Raw genomic sequence first — 24,518 nt, forward strand, 5'->3', positions numbered from 1 at the left:
ATGTGCTTTAATATAAAATGCAAGACCATTCACAGAATCCTCACTTATAGTCTGTAATACAAATCTCTGTGGGTGTGGTGCATGTGTATGTCTGCACATGTGATTATGTGCTCTGTTCTTTCATGCACATTTTGTACTGATGTGTGTACAAATTTGCTCGTTTGTCCGGCTATGAATTTGCAGTTATGCATTTAGCTGTAATGTGTATGGACGTGTGTATTTTCTCTCAGCGAATGTAAGAGTTTGGCTGTAATTGTTCAGTGTCAGTGTGTGTGTGTGTGTGTGTGTGTGTGTGTGTGTGTGTGTGTGTGTGTGTGTGTGTGTGTGTGTGTGTGTGTGTGTGTGTGTGTGTGTGTGTGTGTGTGTGTGTGTGTGTGTGTGTGTGATGTCCCCCTCGGGGTGTGAATTAGCTTGCGGTGTAGAGGCCATGCTTCACGCTGAGACAGAACTCTGATCAACTGTGTCCAAAAGATGGATAATGTAAAAGTACTCCTCTTTTCTCTCTCATTATTTACATTGACTCCAGCTGCTCTCCTCACAACCCACTGCTTCCTCTGTCTCCCTCCAGACTCCCTTCTCCTCTTTTGGCCTTCATCTTTTCATTTCTTCCATTATTTATTCTTCTTTTGTTGTCCACTTTTCCATTATTCTCACTGCCCTTCTCTCCCTCATCCATCTCTCATCCCCTCACACCCCTGTCTAATCTCATCAGAGGTTATCCTTATTTTCCTCTTCCTCTGTAGACACTAAATACACTCCCATCCTCACAAGTCAAGTAATAAGTACTACCTGTGTCTGTAATGATAATTTGACTCCTTTCCAACTTTTTTTACATGCATTTAATCTAAATTTCTATGAAACGATTACTCAAACATAGGAACAGCAGCTCTTGTCAATTGTACTGCGTACGTTTGTTGGGTTCCTTTTTTGAGTAAGAAAATAAATCAAAATTGATCCGCCAAATAAATAATGTGAGGCCGCTTTTGACGTTAGCTTCGCCGTTTGAAGATTGATTCTGACTAACTGAGTTGGTACTATATCAAGTAACAGGTAGACTCATTCAACTTTTGTAAATGCAAAAAAAAGGTGTGAGTTGAGTAGAGATAGGCCTTGCCCTAAAGAGGAAATGCTGCCACCAGTGAAGCATATATAATTCCAAACGGCTTTTTCTAGATTTATTTTTATGGTTTTGGACTTACCATCAGGCACATCAGAGATATTTTTCTTGCAGCCCTGAACTTTTCAATTTTCCTTTTAGGTCTCATCTCCTCTCCAATGATCTGCGTTTATCAGTGCATGCTCCTTTGGTTCACATTCACCCTGCACCCCTCCAACACACAGTTATAGCATCTATCTATCTCTCTCTGTCTTATTCCTCCACTCATCCTCCCTCCGTCTCTCTCTATCTCTCTTTTTTTTTCTTTCTCTTCTTCTCCCGCTCTATCTTGTTGATGAGAGAGAGAGAGAGAAAGAGAGAGAGAGAGAGAGAGAGAGAGAGAGAGAGAGACAGACTCTGGGGAGGGCGCAAGAGCGAGGTGAAGTGCGCGTGCTCTGTCGCCGCCGTTTCAGAGCAGAGGAGCTTTTACTCAGCTGCTGATGAGGGACGGAGGGAAGGATGCACAGATAGAGTGATGAGTGAATGAATGATCCCGACCCGGGCTTCTTCCAGAGAACCGAAGACTCAAACCACGTGTGTATTACTATTCTTATTCACTGTGCGTGCATTCTGATTGCTTTCATGTCATATGTGAGCCGTTTGTGTGACAGGAGGCAGTCGGTAAGTGTATGTATGTGAAGCCCGTTAATTGAAGAGATCGGTGCATGCGTGCGTAAATAAGGAGCGCAAAACCTGTCGGTGCGAGATCAAGTGAAGGGGGAGACGAGCGAAAAGGAAAGTGATCTTATAGAAAAGGGAGGGAGAGGAATGTACCGGACAGCAATGCATGACCGGGGGTCTCCCTGAGCTGAGCCCCCTTTCCGCGAGACGCATCCAGTACCGCTCCAATTCACCCCACAGCGCAGTTTCCTCTCCGCGCTAGAAGAAGGGTGAGTGACAGTGAAGCTGCAGGGCTTTCACCCCTTGGACCGGGGCTGGGGTGCCGGTGGCCGGGGAGGGAGCATGACGAGATTAAGGTCAGGTTATAGTGGACGCATCCGGGTCTAAAGGGACTGAGCACTGGGTCAGCCAGGGTGCAAGAGGAGATAGGCGAGGGCAGCACATAGATGCACTGAGAATGGGATGTTGATGAAGGCATTTGAACGGTGAGAGAGCATGATGATGATGCCAATTGAAATGCAGTCAATTTGATTATTTGATTCAAATAAGAGCTCTATAGAGGTAGGAATTATTCAATTGTAATGCTTTTTTAAGACATTATTCGTGCTGTGACGATGATGGCACTGCTGCTGATGATTGGTTGATCTCTATTTTAATGGTTTTATTGTGACATTCTCTTCGTTTTTGCATTCGTCTTAAATAGTTGTACTTTTGTCTCATAATCAGCTTTTCATCTGAAATCACTATTGTTATATTATAAACAAAGTAATAATATAAGAAATATAAACAAGTATGGTTTTATTGATGAATTGATATTGGTGTTGATGATAATGATGAGGAAGAGGAGCAGGACGATGAATGTACCTGTAAAGGTGGTACATTAGCTTAACGCAAGCAAAAGTGCCTTCATTTCTCTCTTTATTTATTTTTGTCAGACAATTACATTGAAGCATCTGTTAATTTTTTACAATGACCATGAATCAAATGGGAATGTGCATTTTTCTAATGGCCAGCAGGGGGCGACTTCCCTGCTTACTAGAATAAGTCAGATTCTATAGAAATCTATGAGAAAATGACCCTACATCTTGCTTGATTTATCAAACATTTTGCTGTGTCACTTGTTAGTTTCAAATCTTCATCAATGCAACATGTAATTTATGATCCCCTTTTAGGGAATACAAGATTAAACAGGATATGCTTCAGGGTGGGGCTACTACGACAAGATTTCTGGTTTGTTGTCCTAGTTTTCAGCTTTAAACCTTTCAGTGTGCTTACACTAATATTTTGATCGTCTCTTACGTAACCCATGGTTCGAAAAAAATGAAATGCCAACAGCAGAAATGCCAAATCTGTTGTCCACTTAGCGATGGATTACATCATAGTGATCACATCCACTTCTTATAAAGGCAGCATGAGGATGTTGAGGAACATTAAGATGAAAATGCTTCCAGTAAAAATTCCTTATGGTAGCATGTGGCAGTGGTTTTAATGATGATTGTGAAGGTAGCCTTTTGATAACAGCAACATTGTGAATGATGTGGTTGAAGATGATGATATTGAACACGGTGTGGTGGTAGTTTTGTAATAATAGCTGAGTTTATGACAGCATGATGATTTTTTTCCACAAAGATAAATAATTAACATGAAGATATGTCGCCTTCTTAATAATTCAAACACCCAAGCTGTCTAAAGAAATGTAGGCTATAGATTAATTTGCATATCTCAAACCATTTTTAAGCTTCCTTCCATCAGCAACAATGAGTCTTTGTGTTAAGAAGCTTTGAAGCCATCTAGCTGGCTGCTACGATCCACTGGGCATTTGCTGCATGTCTGCAGGGCGGTGATAGAACATTTCTGACAGTTCAGACGTGCAAAGCATTTTTCCAGCTTCTAGTATAGGGTCAAAAATATTTCTGGATTTTTCCTTGCTGCAAGATTGCATGATTTAATGATTAAAGGTTTAAACTTTCTCAAGTTAAGCCTTGGTTTATAGGCCATGACACAGAAATAACTTCTTGAAACGTTGATGTAATGGAACTTCACTCAAAGTTCTCATTTATAAAAAGACAACCCCTTAATTTAGCCCTTAAACAGCAGCAGTATGTTTTTGGGCTTTCCTTCCATCCGTGTTGATTTAGTTCCATCCGTCCAAATATTCATCCTGGGTGAGCTGTGTCTGTAAATGACCGAAAGTACAGAGAAAACATGTGTTTGGAAATAAAACCTCATGCATTTATTCATTATTTTTTCCAAGGCCTAATCCTAGAAATGTCAATATTGTCTGATTTGGTCAGGCTGTCACATTTGGCAACGGGTTACGTGTGTGTTTTGTGTATGCACATAATGCATGCTGCCCCCGTACCTGCTTAGTCTAGGTTTGTTTGTTTTGGGGCCAAAAATATGCCACACTTAATGCCCGGTGCTTCATTACCTGTGACTGTGTCCTCAATGGACCCATTCAACAAAACACTCACTTCCCTGCTTGAGAAGGTGGTAACCCTGTATTGGCCTCTATTCTTGTCCACGTTAATCTGGTTATGTGCATCGTTGGCACTGGACTCAGGGTTACTTGTGTGGTTACCAATTCCGGCTCTCCGGGATCCCGCTACTGTCAGCTTACCTTGTCTGGCTAATAGCTGGGAGGGACAGGAAAGTCCCCGCGGTCATAATCCTCTTCTCTCCTGAGTGTGTGTTTGTGTGTTACATGCTGTTATCACTGTCAGTGGGGGGTTGTTAGCTCTGGAGATAAATTGTGTCTGCTTGGTGTCAGGAGGAAGATGATAAAGACTGGGAAGTAGAAAAAGAAGAAATTAAGAAGAGGAAGAGGAATATAGCCTGGAGGCTTCTGTAAAAGCTGCCAGAGTAAAAAAGGACATTTGACAATAATGTTTAGGTTTTTAATTAACTGAGAAATAGCGTTCAAATATTTAATCACTCACAATTTTTTTTTTATGGTCCTCATATGGCCTCCGGACCTACAACAGTGTTTAATGGCTTTGATTCTAAGTCATAATCTTTACATCTAGACATCAGGTTTTGTTCAGAAGGGCGATTTAGAAAAAAAAAATAGTTGCTTATAAAAATGACCTAGTCATCAGTACTATTCTTTATATTGCAGCACGTTGGGGCTCCACATGCTTTCTGCATGTGCATTTCTGCACTGCTATAAAGCCTGTTTCCCCATGCCGTCCCCCACAGCGATCATTAAACTTTCAGTTCCCATCTCAAGCTTTCTGACTGACTCACCAACTACATTTTCATTTTGCTTTAACACGTGGAGCCTGCATGTTGATTTAAAAAAGCCCACTCCATCTCTTTTATGTGTTTAGACTTCTGCTTTACTCAGGATGATTTCAAGAGGCATTTTAATCTCACTGCCACCTAAGAGTGAATCAAGCCCCTCCCCCCCCCATTTGGGCGTTACCAAGCATGCCATCCTCCTACAGGTTGATTAATTAAGTCCCTATAACAATAGTATGTGATGAGGGTGATAGATCGTGGTGTTCATCTCTTCCTGGCTGTGGCACAGACTTGTTGGCCTATCCTGTTTTATTTAATGCAGTGCTTGACATTCATGGAAAGAGCCCAATATGCTGCCGGCTCTGCCCCAGCGCTACATCACATATTGGCAGCTCGACACTTGCTGGACTAGAGGCTACTGTGGATGGAGGCCAAGGGTGCTGCTTATACTATCAAACTAATCTGTCAAACATACAACTTTACAGTCGGTGCAGAGAGTTGTTAAATTTAGCTGTAATATCTGAAAATATAACTGGACCTAAAGCCTGATAGTGCAGGAAACACTCAGAGAAAATGTAAAAATGTATTTAACACGAGGTGACTTAGGGACTGAACACACTATAATCACTTGCACGGGGCGTGAACCATGATTTATTATGAAAGTAAGACTTTGTGATTTAAAAATAAAACAATAAAGAGGAGTAGTGCTAACCTAATATAAACCTGATTCATCTCACGGGCCCTCTATCACTCATTCCGCTCAGTTTCCAATCACTCCTAAAGCATCGCTTCAGGGATTAATTTGACACGTTTATTGCCCAATGGTGTGATTTCAAAGCTGGGCGGCAGTTTCTGATGCACCAACAGGGGTCTCACTTGCACGGCAGACTGATTTGGCCATCAGGAGTGAAGCTGCAAATTAACTCACATTCAGTGGCATTAATTGCCACTGAATGCAACATGCACCATTTCTGTTTGGTCTTCATATTAACCTAACCAAAGAGGACAGTCAGATCTTGCAGTGTTATTTTCCTCTCAGTATTGATTTGTGTTATATCACCTAGAAGTGAAGGTAATATATTGTATGCATTTACTCCATTTATCACCCACAAGCCTCTTGTAAATTATATTTAATCACATTCAAAAGAGTGTAAAGTTATTTATTTCTATGAATATGAAGCCAATATACAGCCATAAATCTCCAGATTGTATATTTATGAATGAGAGGGCTGTGCATGCTGAGAGATGAGTGATAAAGTAGAAATCCACTTTAATATCTTTATTACAGCGTTTTTTTTTTGTTATGTCATGCAGTATTTTATCCCACAAAACACACAGGTGGAACATGTATAACATTATTTCCAGATGACCCAATTTTGATTTATGTCCATCAATCAAAGGAGGAACAGTCCACCACATTCAGAGATACCTCAATAGATTAAGGAGCAGTGCAGCACCACTGCAGCCTGTGTGGGTCTAAAGTGGCTTTCTCCAGCCTTAGTGACTGATGTACATGATGTAGGTGGAGGAATTGTAGATGCACCAGAAAGAAAAGTGCACCACTTAATCAAAAAGCCTTACTCAGCAACCTACGTTTGACCTATTGGTCATAGCACACAAAGAAAGGCTGCAGCAGCAAAATCCCTCAATGTATTGAATTGAGCAATGTTGAGTTAAATATATTTTAAATTCAAATTTGAATCAGTAAGAATTGAAAAGTTGCATGGTTTCAAGAAGTCTCAATCTTAATGCCATATTTTCGTGATTGTTTTTCAATAAAATCTGGATTCCTATGTGAATGATCCTATTAATGGTCATATACTCAATCATGGCACAGCAGTTGTTGCATTTGTTATTGCATCAGTATTTAATTGAGCAATGTTGCGTTAAATATATTTTTTATTTGAATCAGTAAGAATTCAAATGTTGCATGGTTTCAAGAAGTCTCAATCTTAATGCCATTTTTTCGTGAATGTTTTTGAAATAAACCTGGATTCTGGTTCTATTAATGGACATATAGCAGCGTTAAGGCATTCCAACTAATAAATGCATTGTGTTGCTTTAATATAAATAGGAACAGTTACTTGTTTAGATAAACCGTCTTAATCTCACTGGCTGAGGATCTTTCTGCAGAATCAGGCATGAAGTAAGATTTGTCAGCCCCCCTTAACCAGGTTATCAAACACAGGCAGACATCCCTCGTAATCCAAAAGTGAACAAACACACACTTCACTCAGGACAACCTTAGACTGACATACATTTACAAACAGATATGATGGTGCCATCATCTGTGCCACCCCACCAGTTGATATTTAAAGATGAGCCGGGCATTGATATGCAGGAGGGTTCGCCCTGCTGCTGCTAAGAATAGAAAGCTCCCAGGTGGAGAGGAGACGTTTATTTTAGGAAAACCCTATGACACACACATGAACTGGCTCAAGAGTCTTTGAGAGATAGTAATTGTGTCTTTGTCTATTGATTTGTATGCAGGGGCTGTCCTGGAGATTGTTGTTGTTGTTGCTGCCTTAAATTACATTTCTGGAATAGCTTGATGCTTGGCAACAGGGGGCTACGCTGAGTGGAGAAATGTGACAACTGTGGAGATAATTTCTGGAAATGGAAGAAGAGACAGTGAGAGGGAAAAAAAGAGGTGCTTTTGTCCTTTTCTCAGTCGCTCCGGGAGACCATATTCAGCACAATCTGCTCTTTTGAATTCATGAATGGGAGGCTTGATGTGAAATGGACAACCACAGACTTATCCAATCAACTGTGAAAATGGCCACTGATGAAGAAGACATTGACCCTTAAAGCATTTCTGAATGGATGGGCTTGAAAAGGCGTTGTGAGAAGTAATGAAGCACTTGTTTCTGACGCATGGATTTATTTATTCTCTGTGTCCGTCTCCCTCTTTCCCTCCCTCCTCTGCTCTGTTATTTTTGCTCCTTCTCCACCCTGTTTGTACAGCTTCCACTCTTTAATTTACTCCATCACGGCTGTCTCCATATATGTCGCAGTCCCTCTCGTTTGGCTCCTCTATTCGTCTCGTTCTCTCTCATTGTAATAAATACTGCATGTATTATTACATTTTAATGAAAAAAATGGCAACTCACATTTTTTAATAACCATTGTAATATGTGATAATTTACTTCAAAATTCTTGCTAAATAGAACATAGATGTTATTCAGGCCCTCTTATTACAACATATATCAGATTATTGAAGAATATGGTGTTATTACATAATGGGTTACACTGCCTTTTCCAGGAGCTTTAGCTTGCGTACGTTAAGTGGGTTTAAATATGTTTTACTACATTTCTCCCCTTAAAAATAAAGAAAACAATTGGTAAACCTTCTCAAAACACAACCAGTAAAACAGTTAAGTACACAGACTTTGAATAAAACACATTTACTCAACAAACCAACACCCTTCAAAATAAAAGTCCAATCTCCAATTACTGCTATCTATGGCAATCTAACCTTGATATTTCACTTGTAAACCTTTCAGAGCAGCACTGAAGAGTGGAATTGCTTTGAAAAAGCCCAATATTAAAACAAACAGCCAATAATAATTAATGTTCAGGTGCCCCAAACTGCCAAACAAGTCGGAATGGCTCTGTCTTTATTATAGTGTTATTTTTCTGCCCCACTGCACGCAGTAATAACCTTCACATGCCATAAACTAGTAACTGAAAAAAAAGGGAAGATCATATAATTCTTTTTGTCGGCCTGAACTGAACAAGCTGTAAACACAACATTATACAAATCACTACCTACCTGTTGAAGAACAATTTCCTTCAACACACCCACAGACACAGAACAATGTTGGCAAGCATTAACAGTTGTTATTTTTACCACCTGATGAATACGATTCCAATATCCAATCTCCTTTTATCTTTTCTTTTCCACCATTTTTATTTTGGGAGATATGTGACAATTTAGCTTCTAAATGCTCCAATTTGTTTACTGGCGTTACAGGGTTTGTCTTGACTTTTTCAATACATCTGCTGCATGTTGCTCCTGTAAAGAAGGTTAAGAGTGGTACAAGTGAAGCAATGACACAAAATAATTTACATGGTGTGAAATCCCTTTTTTTTCTGGGGAAAGATTCCCAGCATTGGTCTGTGATTTAGCTGTGTACAGTAAGAATGGGACGTTGTTGACCTCAACTGATGGAGTGTTAGGGCGTTGGAAGGAGCACTTTGAGGAACTCCTGAACCCGACAACTCTGCCCTCTTTGTTAGAGGCAGAGCTGGAGTATGACGGGGGATCAACACCAATCTCCTGGGGGGAGGTCACTGAGGTCGTCAAACAACTTCACAGTGGCAAAGCCCCGGGGGTGGATGAGATCCGCCCAGAAATGCTGAAGGCTCTGGGTGTTGAGGGACTGTCGTGGTTGACACGTCTCATCAACGTTGCGTGGAAGTCGGAAACAGTACCGAAGGAGTGGCAGACCGGGGTGGTGGTTCCCCTTTTTAAAAAGGGGGATCATCGGGTGTGTGCCAATTACAGAGACATCACACTACTCAGCCTCCCCGGGAAAGTTTACTCTAAGGTACTCGAAAGGAGGGTCAGGCCGATTGTCGAACCTCAGATTGAGGAGGAACAATGCGGATTCCGTCCTGGTCGTGGAACGACGGATCAGCTTTTTACTCTCGCAAGGATCCTGGAGGGGGCCTGGGAGTACGCTTATCCAGTCTACATGTGTTTTGTAGACTTGGAGAAGGCGTATGACCGGGTTCCCAGGGAGTCACTGTGGGAGGTGCTGCGGGAGTATGGGGTGAGGGGGTCTCTACTCAGGGCCATCCAATATCTGTACTCCCAAAGCGAGAGCTGTGTCCGGGTCCTCGGCAGTAAGTCGGACCCATTTCAGGTGAGGGTTGGCCTCCGCCAGGGCTGCGCTTTGTCACCAATCCATTGTTTTGTAATATTACATGGATCGATTTCGAAGCGGTAGTCGGTGGGGGAAGGGGGCTCGCAGTTCGGTGAGGAGCGTAGACTAGGATTGACACCACTGCTTTGTGCAGATGATGTGGATTCTGATGGCGATTCATCGGTCTGCGACCTTCAGCATCTCACTGGGATCGGTTCGGCACCGAGTGTGAAGCGCTGGCCTGGGATGAGGATCAGCAACCTCCAAATCTGGGCCACTGTTCTCAGCAGGAAAACCGATGGGACTGTCCACTCCAAGTAGGGAAATTGAGTCCTTACCCCAAGTGAAGGAGCTTCAAGTTATCTCAGGGTTCTTGCTTCTCGAGTGAGGGGCGAACAATGGGGAGCGTGAGATGGGTCGACATCGAGCAGCGGGAGCGTACTTGCAGTCTCGCTTACCGCACCCGTTGTGATCGAAAAGGGAGCTGAGCCAGAAGGCCAAAGCCTCTCTGTCTACCGCGCTCATTTTCGTTCCTACCGCTCACCTATGGTCATGAAGGGCATGGGTCATGACCGAAAGAACAGATCGGCGGGTAACAAGCCGGCCGACGATGGGTTTTCTCCGCAGGGGTGGGCTGCGTCTCCCTTAGGGATAATGTGAGAAGTTCAGTCATCCGGGAGGGACTTGGAGTTGAACCGCTCCTCCTTCGCGTCGAAAGGAGCCAGTTGAGGTGGTTCGGGCACCTAGTTAGGATGTCACCTGGGCGCCTCCCTAGGGAGGTGTTCCAGGCACGTCCAGCTGGGAAGAGACCAAGGGGTAGACCTAGAACCAGATGGAGGGATTATATCTCTTCGCTGGCCTGGGAGCGCCTTGGGATCCCCCAGTCAGAGCTGGTTGATGTGGCCAGGGAAAAGAAAGTTTGGGGCTCTCTGCTGGAACTGAACTGAACTGCTACCTCCGCGACCCGACCACGGATAAGCGGGAGAAGATGGATGGATGGATGGTCTGTGATTTATGATGACGTTGAAACTTGAATAGTTGTATATTTTATATTTATTTGTCTCTTTTGTTTTATTGTCACTTTTCATTTCCTGTCACCTCTTGTTGCCCGCTCCTTTGTTTCCCTCCTGTACAGTCATTCCCACTTCCACATCTTTTCTCTGATTACCTCCACTCTCGTCTTTTTGCCCGTCAGGATCACTCCTGGCTGTCCCTTTCTATCAGTGTCTTTCTCATTCTGTCCTCTCACAAATCCTCTTCTTTTTCTTGCTTCATCTCCTCTCACTCACCCCCAGTACTCCCCATGGCCTCCTCACCCGGTGCCCTCCAACATCACCCTCCTCCTGGGTTGTTTTTTACCTTCTAATTTCCTCAGCACTCCAAATGTTCTTATTACTGTCTCTTTCTGCCCAGCTCAACATCCTCTTAGTCTTAACAGTCCTTACCCTGCTCCATAACTCGTTATTACCTCTACAAATAAGGTTACGTTTCGGCTCGAGTTGTCCGTCAGTAGGATTACGAAAAGACTTCTGGACATCTTGTCATAGAACTTGGTTAAAGAGGGTTGCATGGACCAAGAAAATAACCCATTTATTTTTAAGCGAACTCGAATCACCGGGCAGATACACAAGTTATTTTCCACTTTAGCTAACATTGCAAGATATATTTATTAATGCTGCCATCATGTGATATCATAATAATCCAGAAAAAGGTTACCCAACTGGGAAAATCCTCATTAGGAAGCCATCAACTCAGAATAAAAACAGATATCATTTGTATAGTTTTCAACAGATTACGGCCTAAAGCTCATGATCGTGTGCATATCGGAAGAGCGACTTCCTAACTCGATAAATGGGACAATCCGAGCAGGATTTGAATGCATCATTGACCTTTGCAGACTTCTGAGTGCCATTCTAGTCTTACATTATATCTTAATTTACTTCCTCTCTTCTGGCTCTTTCTATCCTTTTCTTGCCCAGTAATCTGTCCCAGCAGTATAAACCCAAACCTATTTGATGTAATCTGATAAGAATCCACACACACACACACAAGCTGTCCTGCCGTGTTGCATGCATGGCTGCGAGTCACTTTTCCGCATTCTACGTGTGTGTGACGGTGTGTTCACGAGTGCATGCATGTGTGATTGTGAGATTCTGAAAGTGTCAGCTGCATTGGAGCGGGTGGTTTGTGTGTATGTGTGTGTGTAGAGGAAGGATTGTCGTGCCTGTTTTTTTTTCTGATTGGTTTAAAGAAGGGATGAGGATCAGGAGCGATGGAGCGATAAACGAGAAAACAATAACAATTATAATGACGCAGGAGGGGACGACAGGCGCTTCCAAATAACCATAATCCACTCTGTTGGCATGCTACTGCTGTCTCTCTGCTTCTGTTTCACAAACAATGCAAATCTCCAGCGTTTTCACTCGTCTTGCTCAAGTTTGTGTTTGTGGAAGTTTAACATTCTCTCCAAGGCACTCAGACTTAAATGTTTTCAAAAGGGCACAAGTGTCAGCAAGAATCCAAAAGCCATTTTAATCCCCCTTCCTACGACCTGAAAATAATCCCTTCTTTTTGATAATACATTTTGGACCTGGAGGGATTTCACTGCCTGCGCTTGTGAAATAAAGGAAGGGCCCAGCCTGGGTATTTTATATCATACGGGAAAGCTTTGTGCTAATGAAAGACTTGGTTCCATTTAACTTAATTAGTTTTACTGCAGCTCTGTTGCTCTCATTTCCTGCCACAAACAAATCAAACACGCTTGTGTAATCCATCTGCTCTCTTATCAAACTGTACCGCTTCTTGGCAGCGCTCACATGCACACACACACGCAATTTGACACACCTCTTTTTGGCATTCATTTGAAGAAGCAGTGTTACTTCATCATCTCAGGGGAAGTTACTTTTGAAATTAAAGAATAAGAGGAGAAATAAAGGATGCAGGTTCCAGCTGTCTGAAGAAATTAATTGAACTGAATCCAACATATTAAAAGTCATAAATCATCTTTTCAAACTTCTTAAGAAGACATTGGAAGTAGGGTTTTACAAAATGTGTTTTTCTGACGTAGCAATTTAGAAAAAGTCAAAAGAATTTTTAACATATTTTTGGATAATTTACAAGATGTCCCTCACATTACAACTGACTAATTTGGCCCTTATCCTAGTTAACTTAAATTCGATAAATAATGTATTAAATGTATGAAACTGACTTGCCTATAGCTGAGCTGCGTAAAAGAGTTGCATTTTGTCCACATTCTTTAAAGAAAGTCCCCTTCCTTGATGTTATCGCTGCTGCTGTTGAATGGGACAAAACATTGCTGATTCATAAAACGTCCACTTGGCTTAATCCACTTTTCATGAAGCTTTATTCATAAAGGGATAGCTGGTCCGCTCAAATCCGGATTTCTTTTTATGGTTTGTACTTACTGCAAGTCACTCGGAGAAAACTCCTCAGCTACTGCAAGTGGCCTTGACATGAAAATGGAGAGAAGCCTTGGGTGGAGGTGCTAAGGCGACTAGGGTGAGCTTATAGTTCAAAGGCAGAGGATCCATCAGGACGGCTGGTGCTCTCTGCGTGTGTTACACAGACAGAGAGCACTTCTATGTATAGAGCGATGTGATGGAAAGGCCCAAACGACGTAATGACTTTTAGTTGTGAACTCCATGTGAGTGCATGTTTCACCTGGGCCCAGCAGCAGAGAAATAACACTTAAATGAACTGCGTGTGTGTGTCACCAAGTCACTGTAGCAAAGATAAATCCATATGAGTGAAGGAACACTATAGAACAGGCTGCGTGGAAGAATGGTGCGCTGCTGCCAGTGTAAAGAGTTTAAATGTTCATTCTCAATGTTCATATTCATTTATTTATGCATGATAACCGTGTGTGTGTGCGCTTTAGCTAGCTAGCTCCCAGAGGCTCTCCGCTATCCTCTCTGTGTGTGACATTAGTGAGGGGACGGAAGTCTGAGCACCGTGCTGCCAGTACCTCTCAATATCACACACACACACACACACACACACACACACACACACACACACACACACACACACACACAGAGAGGCAAAAACAAACAAACAGAGGCTGGCAGATACTAGATATGAACATCTGCAATATGACTTGCGCTCGGGGAGAGCAGAGTGCATGTGTGCTCGGGAACCAAACATATCCATGACTTGCCATCCACAGAAAGCCGGGGGAAGATTATGCCGAATCTGTGTTACACAATAGAAAACCATAATATGCATTATAAGATTGCATACATTATAGGGATTATCTAATGCCACAGTTTGAGACCTTCAAACTGCCTTTGCCATTTGCAGGCAGGCGTACCCTCACACAGCGTGCAGTAACACAGCTGCTACCATGCAGTTTGTTTTCTAAACACCTGGACATTCAATATGTTCCTGCATGGAGGGCGCACATCATGACAGGGCATGATTAATTAAGCATTTATATAAAACGGGGATCAAACACCTTCTGCTAGTATACATTAAATTGCATTCACCCACCAGCCAATCAGATTCGAACGTTATGCAATCATGCCAATTTATGTGGGATTGATTTAAAAAAGATACATCTGATTAAGGTCTGGGCCAGGTGGCGACACCAGAGATCAGCCAGATTACAAAGGATTTCATAGCAATATTTTATATTATACGTGAGAATATGTGGGCATTTTCATATTATATTAAAAGGACAGATATTTTATGAAAGCATTAAACAACACCACCTGACCAGCATTTGCTTTTGAACCTGATGTGAAGGCTTGGAAACACGCATATCATTTCAAAATCTAATCATCTATTAATTATATGTGAACCTACACTCTGTTGCTAGTTTTTAAGGAGACCAAGTTTGCATATTGATACAACAACCATTTTAAGGTTGGGGAAAAAAGATAGATGAGCAACAATCAAAGTTAATTTAGATAAAACAACAATGATATCCATTTAGTAGGGATTGAAAAGGCCGGAAATTGCTATCATCTTTTCCCATCAAATCCCCAATCAGTTTAAACCAGTGAAAATGACTGAAGAAGAAACACAAATGCAGGAATCCCACACTAGAAATAATCAGAACTTATCCAAATTTGCCAGAGAATGTTGTGTTCATTCAGTATGAAAATGCAACAGAAAGGCTAATCGTGATGTAGAGGGGTTATTGAAATATTAACCAACCTATTCATAGTTCCAATCTCTTCTCTACATGACAGAGTATACAGTATGTAGGTTTGTATCCTACATTTAATCTCAGTCTGTCTTTGGCTGACTTTTACTGCTCTTTGATGATCCTTTTTCACCGACCGGGGTCCATTGAGTTATTCCCCCCCTTCTGATCATTGACCATGTCTCTATAAAGCTTATGGACAGTAGTTATTAACCTCCAGCCCAGGGGAAATGTTCATTAAGTCTGTTCTCTAATTTGGAGGTGGAATGAAACATTCATACACGCTGACTTAGCCATTCATCTGTCTGCTGATACTCCACCAAACCTTTTCTGGCCTCTACAGTCTAAAGGCCCCGCAGACACTTTCCTCATTTCCTCCTCTGTATTGCATCTCCATTACTCTTTCCCTCTGCTCCATCTCTACTAACATCCTCCTCCCGTTTATATCTCTCTTCTGCCGTTACCAGCATGACAATCTGTTGCTTGCTTGGATCTCAGTCGCCGCTTCAAACATGCTTTTACACGGATCAAAGTAGATAATAAACACACACATTATGCAGGCACACACACATGCATCTCCACACCTCCACAATGAGCCTGTTGGCAATTATCGGCTTCAAAGAATACTAGTAAATGCTGTGCGCCGTGTTATCTGTGAAATGTCACCCACACACTCAAATGACACCCGTACATACATCCATTAAATATTGATGATGATGAAAGCAGGAACATTGGAACAAACCCGTGTTTGTTTTTTCTGTATGTTTAGACGGCATAAATGTGTGTGTGCAGTTGAGAGTGGGATTGCCTGTGTAATGAGTGCTTGTTATTCTCAGATCCGCTGGTTTAAGAAGGATGTCGGGCGAGGGTCGAGCGCTTTGAAAAGGTCTTTCATGCTTGCCTCAGTTGGGTCACATCGACCTCTGCATCTGGAGATCGATCGCTCGGCCTTAATTTGACTCATTTGTGGAAGCAAGAACTCCCTGATTGAACTACTGGATGCACACACACACACTCAAGTATGTTTTAGGGTTGTGAGAAATTGCAATGCAGGCTCTTTACCTGTGTGAATGGCGGGCCAATCATCAATACCACATAGCCTGTTTTTCTTTTACTGTTTGCAGTTCTTAAATCTCAGCTTTTTTCTTTATTTTAAGCATGTACAGCTTTGTAGAGTAACACTGGAGTTGTTTTACTTTATAATGGGGAATATCTCGTCCTATACTTTAAGTAACAATGCTATCAGTTTTGCTTTAGCCCAATGAAGCTGCATTTTTTTTTTACCTATTGGGGGTGAACGTATTTGCAAAACTCAACTAACTTCCTAGGGAAAATATCAAATTCTTTAGCAGCTTAATGTTCCAGTTTCTATGTCCATTTGATGTACAGTATGGTAGCATAAACGTATTGTACATGTAGAGTTTTGTTAAGCTGAAAACAGATGTTCAATCAGGAGAGACGTGATGTATGAAATACATGTTTATTATCGGGTCACATTATATAAATGAAACATAATGATGACAGTTTATAACAAGCGAATGAAATGGTGTTTGGCGATTAGGCCCAGGTTTTGTAGGATATCATTCGGGAAGGGAAAGAACCGTTTCTGATGGATCCCCCTGGATCTAGACGCTGGTGGTGGTGATAAGTGGTTAGGTCCGGTTGGAAGGGAGAAGGTTAAGCTTGGCCCTGAGTTGGAAGCAGGAGGCGAAGGGGTGGAGGAGGGTTGCGCGTTGACACCTGGAAGACAGCTGATGGAAAAGGGGAGAGCATACTGTATATAGAGGGATTAACAGGTGCGATAATTAGGCTTGTGAATGGAGGGAAGTGATTGGTTAGCTGAGGAGTGGCGCTCCCTATCATTTAGTGAAGGGAGCGATTATTGCCATGACGTGCAATACGAAGTGATAGGTCTTCCTGCCTGAACTTGCGCTGAGCTTCATATCGTTGCAGCCGGATGAAGTCGGTAACAGTGAACCCAAACAACAAGCTGAAAGAGGCTAAAGTGCTCCGTAGAGCAGAGGGGAATTACAGAGTTGGGGGATAATTCTATGCGAGTCCATATCACATTACGTGTAGTGATTTGACCCATTGCTAATTTAAAAGTATTAGGACGTGCAGCCTTAAGGTTTAGGATAAGTAGCTTTTGAGGAGCCATTTATTACAGTTAATTTTAGCATGGAATTAAAATCCACTTGCCCGAGACCTACAACATGCCCTTATCGCTTGAAGTGAACAATTTACAAGCTTTCTTTTTTGATTTTTCAAAATGCAGCTTCAAACATTGACTGCTTTTAACTGTGCTAGTCGCTCAAGGACACACTTTTCACCTGAATACAGCGAATAAGTAGCTTACTGTCAAATCTGAAAAGATGAAAAGCACTTGAATCCAACACAAAGGAATGTCTTTTAACCTGGAAAGTCACAACTAACTTATCATTTATCTATATGTAACAAATGAAGAAAAAGGAAGTAGGTTTCTTAGCGCAATCTTTAATTGAGATGCCTGTGAGAGAAAAAGTCATCCTACAATGTTTCATTCATCATCTTTCTCTTGTTTCTGTAAGCAATTATTCACAGTTAGCTGGCGTCTACTACTGCAGACCTCCAGAGCATCAGATTCCTTGCTTGAAGGCACCACTACTCTAGTCACATTTGACCAAGGCTGTGTTTGGATTTAGACTAGCAACCTTCCAGTCCCAAGACCCAACACCCACTCCCCTGCCCTGGCTGCTACCTCTGCCCCCGCTGAACTCTCCCCTGCTCTCAGAGGTGTGCTGCCTGCAGCTGCCTGTCAGAAGAAGGCAGTTTAATTTATATCTTAAAGGAGAAAACAACTGGCTGGCAGACAGTTGATTTCTCACAGATTTACTCTGAAATCTGCTGTATACATGCTGTGAGTTTTTATTGACCTTCTTCACCTTCACTGCCAAACAGCGTCCCAGTTACATGGGAGAAAACAGTATCGATCCAAAGCAGCCGGGGGGGCTTAGATTCAACTTATTCACACAGAAGACAACCTCATTTCTCATGTCTCTCCTTCTCTCTCACACACACACACACACACACACACACACACACACACACACACACACACACACACACACACACACACACACACACACACACACACACACACACACACCCCTCCTCTGATACCCGTAATGATAGTTACATCTTTTGTATCTCATTAATCACCATGGCAACAGTATAGGACCTACTTTCTGCTCTCCCTTCTCTCTCTGCATGTAGCTCTCTGTCTCACTCACACACAAATACACACTAATGATTATTCTCCTCAACAATTAATAATTTTCTAGATTAATCAGTTTATCCTTTGGTCTTTAAAATGTCAGAACATCTGTTTAATAAGATATTAGACAGAGAAAAAAATTGGATAACTGCCACAGAGCTTATTCTCTGTAAAAATGCAAAATATTATGGAAAGATATCCCATTTGCTCCTTGTCGAGGGCTATGAAAATTCGTACAGACAACAAGATAAAATAAAGATCTTATAGTAGTAGCTGTTTTGGGATAACACAAGGAAACAGCCATTCATCTATAAATAAAAAGGCATAAACAAACATACACACGCATCCTCTTCCACTATACACGCATATACAATCAGTACTGTATTGCTTATTATTGGATGTGACATACTGCTGATGCATACTCTATGCTGATAGATTTTGTTGCTGCAGGATATGCTGCTGGAGTGATTGTGTATATATATGCGTGTGTGTGTTTGTGTGTAAGAAAGAAGTGTGTGGGTGAAACCAGGTTGAAGCTGTGGCAGGTGTGTGTCACCACCTCAGGGCAGAGTGTGTGTGCTCAAGGGGCCGTCCACACACTACAAGGTAATATGGATTGGTTATATAGGTTGTGTGTGTGTATATGCGTGTGTGTTTCTGTACTGTAAAGCAGGTGATAACAGTTCAAGATGTCTTTAAGTGTGAGCAGATGGGAGCTGAGGCGTTATTGGAGCGTACACTACATGATTCATTTACGGTGTGTGTCCCTGCGGCTAATTGTGTATGTATGTGGGGTTGTCACCCTGAGGGGGTTACATAAGTATACTTTAATACCAGCCAAAGCACAACACAGGAGGAGAGGTGAGATGTGCTCAATGCTCCATCATTATTTAAACATTCTTTTGTATCCACAGACAGAAAGGGAATTTGCTTTGCATCCAAAGAGCCATTAGTCGGACCTCAAAGCAGCACAGTAGATTTTAAACAAAACACCCACCTGTCTGTTGGAGCTAATTTGCTTCAAAGCACATTCTAGATCCAGGGTAATTTAATTTTAGTGTCAGTAATAACACCTCTTGGCTCATAGGCAGCTTAAAGAGTAGAGTCCAACATCTTGGAAGAAGATTTAATGAAAGCTCCAATTAAAGAAATAATATTTGAGTCCCTTCAGGAACCCAATACAGTGAGACCATTAACCTCCCTTCCCTCCCAATCTAACTTCTTTGTGCCCAATTTATATTTAAATAGAGAAACATTTGAATAGATGCACTCCACATGAACCTGTCTGGGTAATCATTTATTTCAATCAAACTATGGCCTTAAAGGCCTTGTTGTTTTGTATTCTATCAGTGTAAACCAGTTTCTACTGTATGTATTCTGCAGAAACTGAACTTTTGCCAAGAAAATACAGTTCAGTGAGTCATGCCTCTTCAACAGTGGAGAGGGTGTCTTTTGTTTCAGTATCAGTTCTGTGCTTTTGGTCAGTTGAAGTTTCTTCTCCCCGTTGGCCGTCTGTCTTCTCTTTGTCTTGTCTTTATCCAGTGAGTCTATATAAGGCTTGTGGTTTGTTTTCTGCAATTCTGGTCCAATTTAACAGCACATGAACCCAGTTGGAGCCACGTTGCACCAATGCATCTAGTTAATTCTGTCATTGCTCCGTGCATTTCTTTTAATGGGTTCATTCTCAGATCACACGTTCTTCAATGCTGCTGGGACTCATTGTTGATTCTTGGATGCCGTCTTATCAGGATGCCTTGAGTTCGCTGGTTGGAAACTGGTTGAGATAGTCTCCTGCTGCACTAAAGTGAAAGATATTAAATCAAAGTACTCCTGAAGGTGCTGAGTGGGCGGAGGGGGACCTTGCTCTCAGCAGGGATGAGGATTTGAGACTTGGACGAAATCCATAACATCTCTAGAGGTGTTGTGGTGAAATATCAATCATGTTGTTCACCTGCTTTGAATGGCAAGCTTCAATAGACTTTTGGAGTTGCCCAATGGAAAATAACTATATCCGGGTGTACTGATATTTGGGATCATGTGTGATTATTTTTCTGTGAAATGTATCGTCAAACTTTCTGGCCTATTTGTTTGTTGTTCAGTTTTCTCTGCTGATCGGGACAGTGCCGGCCGATTTGGTTCGCAAAGCAAAATCTCCAGCGTCCAGCCTCCTTAAATGATCTCTAACAGAGCATCCCATTCAATAATTACTACTTGAAAGGTAAAGATTAGTTCCAAGCAAGCAGCAGTGATTCAGCAGAAAAACAAAGAAGTCAACAATAGACGACGTGAAGTCCGACCTGTTATCTGCAGGGCAAGATGTGCGGAGAGGTACTAGTTTTCCTTTGCATTACTCGCAACATTTTACTTTGATATAATTCTCTATACATAGTGTAAGAATATACCATCTAAACATATTTTTTCATGTGCAATTCAAGCAAAAGTTTGACAATTTTGAAAGGACACTCATTTACTTTTTCGACAATGACAGCATCGGGGGGTTTGGGAGAAAGAAACAAGTTTATATTTTAATGTAGACTAGATTGAGTTAAATGTTCAATATAATCTGATAACTGAAAAGGTTTTAAATGTCAGTTTCATTGACTATGGTAAAAACGATACGCCCAAACTTTAAGTCAACTAAATCATGACTACAAACAGTTAAGGTGATACATATTAAACAAGGATATTTGACACAGGATTTATAGTAAAATGTAATAAAAAGATATTGACGAGAAAAACACCTATGCTAAGCTAGGCTAATTGTTCTGGCTCTAGCTAAATTAAGACATTGGAGGGGTATTGTTTATCTCATCCAAGTGTTTGCAAGGAGACAAGTGTGTCCATAAGGGAATACAAGTATTTCTTAACATTTTTATGATTTCATTAAATTCTCTTGGTATATGTAAAAATGGTATGATGAGGTCATTGAGCACAATTACGATGCAATATCTTCTCCCAAAATAACTTAATTTCGACATATACATTTGAAGATATTGGCAAGATGGGGGAATAAGTGAATTTCTTAACATTTAAAATTGTTCAATTTAATACTCTTGGTACAAGTGAAATGATATGGTAAGAGAAAGTGGATGCTCAATTATACATTATCTACTCTCAAAATATCTGGTCTTTTCCATATGTACCAGGTGTTGATTTTTCATAGGGTACACGTTGAGCTCACTGTGACTTCTCCTCCAGAGAGCACACAGAGAAAGACAGACTGAAAGGTCGTTGCAAAGTCAAACTCCCAGTTGTGAAGAGTTTCTGAAGGCAGGCATGACTCATCCCCTCTGCCACCTTGCACACATTTGAAAACATTTGGTGCGCAGTCGTTCAGTCTGCCTGTGTGTGAGCGTTCGCAGGGTATTGACTCTGTGATTGTGTGTCTATTGGCAGTGCAGACAGCCAAATAGGCAGTCAGCTATGTGAGTCACTCAGTCACCCTCGACTCAATACAGCACCGACAAGAGCTGTGAATGTGTGTGTGTGTGTGTGTGTGTGTGTGTGTGTGTGTGTGTGTGTGTGTGTGTGTGTGTGTGTGTGTGTGTGTGTGTGTGTGTGTGTGTATGTATGTGTGTGTGTGTGCGCTCTTCCTACATCTTGCATTTCAGCCATGTGTTTCTGTATTCCTTTCTTTTTGCATCTCTGAGCATCTGTTGCATAAGCCATGTGTCACTGTCGAACAGAGCATCGCGTGTGAAGGTTGTGTGTGTGTGCTGGTGTGTGAGCGTATTTAAAAGTGTGCTCCGTGTTTCGGTTCGTTTGACCTTTGCAATAACCTCGCTCCGCCGCGCACCGCTGCTCCACTATGGATCCACACACACCGTTCATCTGTGTGTTGTGTGGAAACTGAGACAGGGACAGAGAATAAGAAAGGAGAAAGAAAGAGTAATAAAAACATTAATGTTTAATTCCATAGTTGAATTTTTGCAGTTTTGATATAGGTCATGCATAATTTATACCAAAGTCATGAATTGAATTAAGGAGAGTGAAAGGGACTCATTTTTAAAACAGTAGCAGAAATAGAGATGTCTGTACTCATTGTCCTCAGGTCAAAGGTCATTTAGGCACACAGGTTTAATGAAATTGCAGTTTTACGCTTTGTGCATATGGATCATGACTTTGATTGCAATCTGAATCCTTGCCTTGGTTCACTGAATAATCAACAATTCTTACATGAGGAGGTAATTGAAATGCATTCCCTGGGTGAGACGTGAGCCAAATGAAGCCATAATACGATTGGGGATAAATAATTAAAAAGGACTTTTCATTAGCCGCTAGGAGGCTGCCGTCATTTCTTTGAATGAATTGTTCCATTCTTTGGTTCTTTGTTTGGATATTTGCGCTTTGTTTTCTCCTTTGGTTCTTCTCCGGTAACTCTGTTCGTTCCTTGGTTTGTTTGTTGGTTGGTTGTCTCTTTGGCATTCTGGACCTTTAATCTGTTGGTCATTTCTTTAATAATTGTTTTCATTTGTTGGTTCTTCCTTGGTTGCTAGGCTCTTTCATTAATCATCCCATGTATGAAACTGGTCCATTACATTTTGCAGATGTGATATATTTAATAAAGAATTACTTGGTTGCTTGGTTCTTAATCATTTTGCATGGCAACTATTTCCAGTGTTGGCATAATTAGTTTAGCCGATCTCGACTGTTTCATTTGTTGCCCTGTTCCAGAGATGCTGATGTGTGCAGATGGTGTGGTTTAATTGTATTGGTGAATGTACAAATCAATAGAGCCACAAGAAGGGAAATTGGAGTTGTAAAAGATGGGAGATACTGTATAAACGAGCAAGGCGAAATGCAGGTCAGGTGGAGGTGGTCGAGGGATGGCTAGATGAATGCTGAAAATAATGATGAAACAAAGACACAAAGATGGAGAGAAATAAAGGAAGGGAGTGATAAAGTGATGGAAAGGGGTGGAGTTACAGGTAAAAGATGAACAGAGAGGAGAAGCAGTGGAGTACAGGGAAGCTGCTGGAGGTGTGGAAGCGATGGATGATTGCTATGAAGATGGAGTGTGGGACCAGATTAAACCTAATTACAACATCATAATGACTTTGTTGGGTGTAACGAATGGATGGAAACCATTTGGTTGGAGATAAAGAATGGAGCATGAACTCTTTAATGAAGGATAACACATAACACATTTTTGGATAATTCTGCATTAGCATGGGATGGATAACATGACATGCTAAAAAAAAGTTAGACTGACTAAAGACCTCAAATATAGCCTTACTTTATTCCGTTTAGTTTTTGGATATATCTTTTAAAACTTTTAATATTATTTTAATTATAAATTATATTAAATTATATTTACTGGTTTTTTTTGTGTGTTTTAAGTGAACTGTTCCGAAAAAGATTTTCTATTTTCTTTAGACTTTTAGTCTGTAGAGTACATGTGGGCCAGTACTTGTCTGCAGCTCCATTCAGATATTTCCACATATTTAGCATATAATAAATAATGCACTTACTGCGATTTGGATATTGCATCAGTCCATTTTGTGATTTTCATAACATTTTAATTAATAAAGCAGCCCTAACATGAAGCATGTCTCAAGCAGTTAAAAAAAAAAATCTCAAAATTGGTTTCAGTCTATTAGTTATCCTTGATATGATACATGTATGTCTTATGTCTTGTGTGTGTACATGTGTGTGTGTGTGTGTGTGTGTGTGTCTGTCTGGCGACCAGCACATCTCTTCAGTTCTTGCCCTCAGTATGCTTTGACCTCTGATCATCGGCCCCATGTGGTTGTCAGAGAGTTTTATCTAACGTGACACTTGATCTAAATTAATGGCAAAAACAACTTTAACTACCTTTAGGGTACACACACACACACACACACACACACACACACACACACACACACACACACACACACACACACACACACACACACACACATTACATTCACACAAGTGGAATATTGACATTGAATGGAAGTAAATATGAAGTAGCTTGTAAATTAAATTAAATACTTTCATCCCAAGCTTGGCAATATAACTTCAGGGCCTAATGTTAAATAAGGTGAGGTCACAGCCCAAGTTGTCAGGTACAATCCTGTGAGAAGCTGGAGTGTGTGCAGAGAGACTAAGGCACACACACTGCCCTTGAACATTACACTAAAGTCCTAACTGAGGCGGGCAATGCAGAACTTTGAGTGTGAAGTTGATTAAAAAGTGCAACTGTGCTTAATCAACCTTCCCACTTGAAGG

General features: G+C 41.4%; 1 protein-coding gene across 4 annotated transcripts in view; it reads left to right on the top strand.

Annotated features, from left to right (window-relative positions):
- The first annotated feature begins 1,588 nt into the window (after window positions 1-1,588).
- slc8a4b (solute carrier family 8 member 4b) overlaps window positions 1,589-24,518 on the top strand; it is a 93,317-nt gene continuing 70,387 nt past the window's right edge. For 2 of the 4 annotated variants that reach the window (XM_010774368.1, XM_010774369.1), the window contains exon 1: window positions 1,589-1,690. The gene's annotated coding sequence lies outside the window, so the exon portion shown is untranslated. Of the gene's footprint in view, window positions 1,691-1,992; window positions 2,047-2,128; window positions 2,263-24,518 lie in introns of those variants that run through there. The other 2 variants (XM_010774371.1, XM_010774370.1) reach the window with 2 other exon arrangements.

This window comes from Notothenia coriiceps, unplaced genomic scaffold (assembly GCF_000735185.1).
Source record: "Notothenia coriiceps isolate Sejong01 unplaced genomic scaffold, NC01 NC01_scaffold00013906, whole genome shotgun sequence".
In the NCBI taxonomy this organism is placed as follows: Eukaryota; Metazoa; Chordata; class Actinopteri; order Perciformes; family Nototheniidae; genus Notothenia; species Notothenia coriiceps.